Source organism: Xyrauchen texanus, chromosome 9 (genome assembly GCF_025860055.1).
Source record: "Xyrauchen texanus isolate HMW12.3.18 chromosome 9, RBS_HiC_50CHRs, whole genome shotgun sequence".
Classification (NCBI taxonomy): Eukaryota; Metazoa; Chordata; class Actinopteri; order Cypriniformes; family Catostomidae; genus Xyrauchen; species Xyrauchen texanus.
The window spans coordinates 24904438-24911849 of record NC_068284.1 but is presented as its reverse complement, the minus strand read 5'-3'; the positions used below and the strand labels follow the sequence as shown (position 1 = coordinate 24911849).

The following is a 7412-nucleotide window of genomic DNA, read 5'->3' as shown; positions in this document are numbered from 1 at the left end:
TTTATTTTTATCATCTTTATTTATTAGAATCCCGGTTTAAATCCTTGTGAATTTTTATTTTTTTATTTTTATAAGTGCATGAGATGGCGCAGTTGCAGGGTGGGTCTGGTGTGATGGGTTTGGTCTTTGCACATGAAGGATGATCTGTCTTAAAGTTGGTTTAAAGTTGGTCCTGCAGCAGCGGAGAGTGGGAGCACAACAGTGATTCATCGGGTAAGTTTATTGCTTATACACTTTATAATGAAAAACACCAATAAGTCTCGGATTCAGACAAATACGTGACTGATAGATAAGTAGATATAATGACTATAACCTACCACTCTGCAACATGCAGAGACCAACTATGGTATTTTGGGATCAGTTCGTGGTTCAAAATATTACATTATGTGATTAAGAAAATGGGTTTTGGTTGTGGAACTCCCTCAAGGAAATTTTGTTCATATAGATGGGCTTCGCTTGATTTCACTCTTGGGGCATCTTCCAGGAAATATGTATGGCAAGCCGAATTGACCTTTAATCATTCGCAGGATGTGAAATTGTTTATCAATAAAAGTGTAGGTAAAATACTAATGCTTGATATGAGGAATGTAGTTACTTGTAATGATTTTTTTTGTTTGTTTGTTTTGATATCAGTAATTACATTTGCACTAGCAAAAACGTTATTTTTTGTTTTGAAATTCCAATTTCACATATCAGTAATACACGTCTTACTAGTAAAAAATTGCTATTTTTAATATCAATAATTGTACAAGTGCAAATATTCATTCCTGATATCAAGAACTGCATTGCAACTAGTAAAAAAAATACTCATTTTTGAGATTGTTAATTTCTGATATCTATTAAGTAATTGTAACTACTGTAGTAAAAAAATAATCCTTTTTTAGATATCTTTAATTACTGTCCAGTTTATTGATATCCGAAATCCATTTTGATATCTTAAATACAAAATCTAACTGGTGCCCACTCATATTAAAATGAAGACTGCATATCAGTAACTTTATAAAAGCCGTTTTATTCTACACGAAGGTCTGCACATGGGGGCTGCCATGTTAGAATCACATGACCAGATGGACGCTACTTGCTTAATCTCAGTATCCATCCTGTTGTTTGACACTTTCACTCATTGAATAAAGTAATCATGGCTGACTGTGAATAATACATTTCTACAATGGCAACTGAATCTGAAAACTATTGAATTTAAATTATGCTGCATCCGAGCCACTAGGTGTCAGTGTAAATCCAAGATGACCCAAACAAATATTACTGAGCGTACCTTTAACAAAGATTAAAAAAAATATATCATTTTCACCACTAGCAATACATTTTTTGATATCAAGAATAGACATCTGAACTAGTAACCATATAACTACTTAATGTGATATAATTTAATTTATTATTTACAAGTAAGAAGTGCATTGCTCATATGTGAGAAATACATTTATATATCCATACATATTTAGATATTGTGAAATTCTAGAAGTGAAAATGCAGTTATGTTAAGGATATCAAGGATGACGGTTTTTAAATTCAGTTTTTGATATCAAGAGTGTGTATTCCTGCGAGTGATGTCATTTTTTTATATCAAGAATTAACATTTTAACTATTGAAATCTGAATTGTTGATATGAACCATTCACATCCTGTGAATGATCAAAAGTCATTTTGGCTTTCCATACATATGTTCAAATTTCAGGAAACTTAAATTAGTTATTTGGTTATTTGATGTAATTTTAAGTATAAAAACACCAAACAGACCGATTTATTGAAATGGTCCGTGGGAAAGATAAAGAAGTTTATTGAAGATATACTTTATAGTTGTTTTGAATCTAACAAGCCATGTAGTTAAAGGTGCACATAAGTGCTGAAATCTTTCTTTGTTGCCCTCTGCTTTGTTTTGGGTGAGATATTAATATAAAACAAAAATAAGAGGCTTTGTTTTTCTTTCACTTGACCACACATTGCATTTTGGCCTATTCTTGTCCAGTGCCATTTTTAATTGTTTTATATGAGGATAATCATATAATTATTTTGGATCATATCATTTAAGCACCGCTGATGAGAATACTATATAGTGAATAATGCAATTTAGTCACTGAAAACTTTCACAGAGTTTTGCTGTCTATAGTGTTGGTGAGAAGACACTTTACTGGTCCTAGTTCATCTAAATTATTGTTTAAGTTGGATACATTTGAGATTAAATAGCAGTATTATTATAAAACCTATTTATTATAAAACCTATGTTCAACTGTTGAAAACCTCTGGGGAAAAAATAATCTGTGATCGGGAAAACATCCCACATCCTATAAAGTTTTCAGTAACACTTTACAATAAGGTTCTATTAGTTAATTCTATTAAAAAAAGGATGTGTTTGATTTTCATTCACTATGGACTTTTATGGAGTGGCTAAAGTAGCAACAGTTTGATGCTTTATGATATCAAAGTTGGCCAGCAATTGCCAGCAATTCATAGCCTCACACTATTTACACAGCATGGTTTGCGTTGAGGAACTGAGATATCAGATATAAAGGCTAAAGGTGCTACAATTATGAGGACTGGAAAAAGTTTTCAATGGGCTTGACTGCTGACCCACAGCTCAACTGCTGTCCCATAGCTCAACGATAAGATGCTGAATGTTATTTCGCTTTACAAAGTTCTTGATGCAATCTAATCATGGTAAATTCTGAAATGTTTGTTTTTTTATTTTTTTAAGTTTGTAGTATTTATAAATCCATAGTTGATGCTTAAATAAATGTATGTGATGGTTGAGATCTGCAGAGTAGCACCACACATCTGTGTTTCTGCAACAGCCAGTTACATTACAAGATGCCTGATTCACATCGACTTTCGTGTCGACAAAGCGTCTGTGGTCAAGCGTCTGTAATTTATTTTCGCTCAAACAGTTACTCATACAGTCTTATATATACACTCACCTAAAGGATTATTAGGAACACCTGTTCAATTTCTCATTAATGCAATTATCTAATCAACCAATCACATGGCAGTTGTTTCAATGCATTTAGGGGTGTGGTCCTGGTCAAGACAATCTCCTGAACTCCAAACTGAATGTCAGCATGGTAAAGAAAGGTGATTTAAGCAATTTTGAGCGTGGCATGGTTGTTGGTGCCAGACGGGCTGGTCTGAGTATTTCACAATCTGCTCAGTTACTGGGATTTTCACGCACAACCATTTCTAGGGTTTACAAAGGATGGTGTGAAAAGGGAAAAACATCCAGTATGCGGCAGTCCTGTGGGCGAAAATGCCTTGTTGATGCTAGAGGTCAGAGGAGAATGGGCCGACTGATTCAAGCTGATAGAAGAGCAACTTTGCCTGAAATAACCACTCGTTACAACCGAGGTATGCAGCAAAGCATTTGTGAAGCGACAACACGCACAACCTTGAGGCGGATGGGCTACAACAGCAGAAGACCCCACCGGGTACCACTGATCTCCACTACAAATAGGAAAAAGAGGCTACAATTTGCAAGAGCTCACCAAAATTGGACAGTTGAAGACTGGAAAATGTTGCCTGGTCTGATGAGTCTCGATTTCTGTTGAGACATTCAGATGGTAGAGTCAGAATTTGGCGTAAACAGAATGAGAACATGGATCCATCATGCCTTGTTACCACTGTGCAGGCTGGTGGTGGTGGTGTAATGGTGTGTGGGATGTTTTCTTGGTACACTTTAGGCCCCTTAGTGCCAATTGGGCATTGTTTAAATGCCACGGCCTACCTGAGCATTGTTTCTGACCATGTCCATCCCTTTATGGCCACCATGTACCCATCCTCTGATGGCTACTTCCAGCAGGATAATGCACCATGTCACAAAGCTCGAATCATTTCAAATTGGTTTCTTGAACATGACAATGAGTTCACTGTACTAAAATGGCCCCCACAGTCACCAGATCTCAACCCAATAGAGCATCTTTGGGATGTGGTGGAACGGGAGCTTCGTGCCCTGGATGTGCATCCCACAAATCTCCATCAACTGCAAGATGCTATCCTATCAATATGGGCCAACATTTCTAAAGAATGCTTTCAGCACCTTGTTGAATCAATGCCACGTAGAATTAAGGCATTTCTGAAGTAGAAAGGGGGTCAAACACAGTATTAGTATGGTGTTCCTAATAATCCTTTAGGTGAGTGTACATGCATCCAACTCATCACTAAAGTACCACGATAAAAAGTTTACAGGTCTTATGTGCACAGTCAATACATCAAACACAATCTTCCTCCTATGCGTGTTGAAATGAAAATGAAAATATATAAATAGTCGTCTACAGTCTCTGCCCCCCTCTATCAGCTGTACAGTGTCATGTGCAAAAATATGTCATTCCAGGGGGCACTGCAGGGGAATTTAGATCCTACTCATGAAAAGGTTAACAAGTCTTGTTCCATTATTTCATATGCATTATTATGTATTGGTTAATTGCTCATCACACAGACATGATGATAGTACCCAAAGCTTCCTTGAATGATTTTGAGGCATTTCAAAATTGATTTAATCTGTTTTTAACACGGCTATTATACTGAACATTGCATAGTTTCAGTCTGCATTGTTGCAGTGGTCCATGTAATCACTGCAGTATTATTTTTTTAGCCTTTTAATAATCTAAAAAGGTTCAGATTCTTCAGTGATTGTCAAATCCATATTCATGTCCATGTAAATGTATTAAAACATTATACTACCTAGGATATTTGTATTGCTGTGGTTTGGGTTTGCTCATAAAGTAAATAGAATGTGATGATGATTGTGTTGACAAGGATGGTAAAACAGGGCTTTTAAGGTTCCAGTTGACTGTGGATCTAACCATTAAAAAACCCAACCTCACATATTGGGCCATCATGCCTAAAAGGCAAGGCAACTTTATTTATTTACCACATTTCATACATAATGGCAATTCAAAGTGCTTTACATAAAAATGATAAAGAAAATACAAAATACCTGGGTATAATTTCCAAACCTCAAACTCAAGATGGTGCTGAGTATGGTTGCTGCGTTGTGAGCTCCGACACAACACTGTCATGACTGCTATGTTGCTCGGAACTGCACACAAGGCTTTCACCTACTGTTGCACTTGTGTACATATTAGTGTGACAATAAAGTGATTTGATTTGAAGATAAAATAAAATTTAAAATCAATTAAGAACAAGAAATATATATATAATATTATAAATATATAATAAATTCAGTAAAAAATTATGAAATTAATAAAAATAAAAAGAATTGAGAAATAAAATGACGCAGTACAATCAGTAAGTGCAGCACAGTGCTCGGTGAATAAATGCACAGATAAACAGATGTGTTTTCAGTCTAGACTTGAATGTGGCTACTGTTGGAGCACACCCGAGCTGGTTCCAGCTGCGGGTGGCATAATAGCTAAATGCAGTCTTACCTTGTTTTGAGTGAACTTGTTTGAGGGAATTTTGCGTTTGTTGCCAAATACAATGTCATCTGTCTTGCTGTTGTTTAACTGAAGGAAGTTTTGGCACATCACAAAAATGGAATTCTTGGAAATGTGATCTGAGATCAACAAGAAGACCATAGGGGATCATCAGATATTTTCAATGTAACAAGCCCAAAAACCCCATTATACAAGTCCAGAAATGCAACACTTGTGAGCTCTGATTGCTTTTATTTGTGTGGTGTATTTCATTGGTAAAACTCATCTGCCCTTCGTACTCCACACCCCTGAAGAAGCACACATATATATTTTAAAGATTTATTTACATTTCGAAAAGTTAAAGGAGCTGGGGTTTGGAAGCCTGATTGGAAATACAGGAGAGGAGGCTTTTTTATAGCTGAGGGGTCTTTCAAAACTAGAGTGTGTGTAAATTTTGCCCCGCTAGCATCACAGAACGAAATTGTAAAAATAATCACTGTTTTAGAGTAGATTCCAGAAAAATCCCCCGGTCTTCCATTGGTTGTACTCTATACTTGCAGTGCAAACAAACTAAACCTTAAACGATTCACTTTACTATGCAGGGCAAACATAATTACTTAAATTAAATCAGCTGTTATTCATTTGTTTGTTCACCGCCAGAGCTCAAGTTGCTCCTAATTTCAACATTTCGTTATGTTACTCTGTAATCATAGATCTTAACTCAGCCAGAACCAGAATATTTTTATTGAAATATGCAATACAAGTCACAACCAATTAACTGGTTGTATTTTACAGTGTGTTCATCTGCTTAAGGGGCCAAGCCATTGGCAGATGTGTAAGTTCCAGCTCTGTTGTCCACACACCGTAAGTTGTAGAGAAGCTCTATCCATGTCTAGCGGTTTGGATTCAACCACTGTCATTTTAGTGGAATTTCCTGGCTTTGGAGTTCAGCTTAGTTTTCTCACCAATTTGCACTTGCTTCTAAATGTTTGGAACTCGCATGTTGGCAGTGTGGTCGACTTTTTTTTTAATGATGCGTCTGTCTGTCATTGCTTTAAAAACCAGCAACCAGTAATGTGAGACTAAACCGTTTCCACTCTCACTTGACTCTACAGGTAACAATTTTGTATATATCCAGTTCTTCTGGCAATACTATTTGAGGTGCAAAATGTTTTGTAAGAGTATCCTGTCTGATTCCAGGGGTTTTAATAAGAGGGTGTTTAGTTTGTGTTAGTAATGTCAGTCCATTAATATTTTGTTTTGTAATTAATCGTGATTAATAGCAGATTTTGAAAGTGCTGGAATTTGACACTGAATATATTTCTTTTACTATCAAAATGCATTTATTTTCTTTTTTAGGAAAGAAAACAAAACACTATATATCAATATTATTGTTAATTAACGCGTTAATTCTGGCAACTCTAGTTAATATACTGTAATACCACTGATCTATATATATAACAGATCAGTGTGTAATACAATAGTTAGTTCTAGTCCTCTAATCTGATTGGACTAGCAGCATTCCAAGAGTGCTGATATTTAGTTTAACAGAACTGGAACTCTTCATTGTTTGTATCACTCCGCTCTAGTGAGCAGAATGTCTCAGTCACCACTTTCATTGTATGAAAAAAAGATGCAATGAAAGTGAAAAGTGACTTATAGTAACATATTGCCTAATTACTTTTTGTGTCCCACAGAAGAAAGTCATATGGCTTTGGAACAACAGGAGGTTATTTAAATTATGAATAGCTTTATTAAAGAAATACAATTATGTAAATGCTAAATAGGTGGAAGATGGAAAATATAGCTGTTGATGGCACTAATGTCATAAAACTAAATGTATGTATTATAGGTTGTACTGAGTGATTAACTTTTTTTATATTGCGATTGGCAAGTAATTTCATTCTGTGTAATTCTGAAGATTTTTATAAGTAACAAAGAAACCATTTACAGGAATATTTTTCTTATATACAATTTTTTTTATTATAATTTAATTTAGCAGAAAACTGGTTGGTGGGGTGAGGTGTTTACT

The 7412-nt window shown here is 35.4% G+C and overlaps 1 protein-coding gene across 2 annotated transcripts in view; it reads left to right on the top strand.

Moving 5' to 3' along the window:
• The first annotated feature begins 164 nt into the window (after positions 1–164).
• The window catches only part of LOC127649757 (zinc finger protein GLIS1), a 49715-nt gene continuing 42467 nt past the window's right edge, over positions 165–7412 (top strand). For both annotated transcript variants that reach the window (XM_052134983.1, XM_052134982.1), the window contains exon 1: positions 165–213. The gene's annotated coding sequence lies outside the window, so the exon portion shown is untranslated. The remainder of the gene's footprint in view (positions 214–7412) is intronic.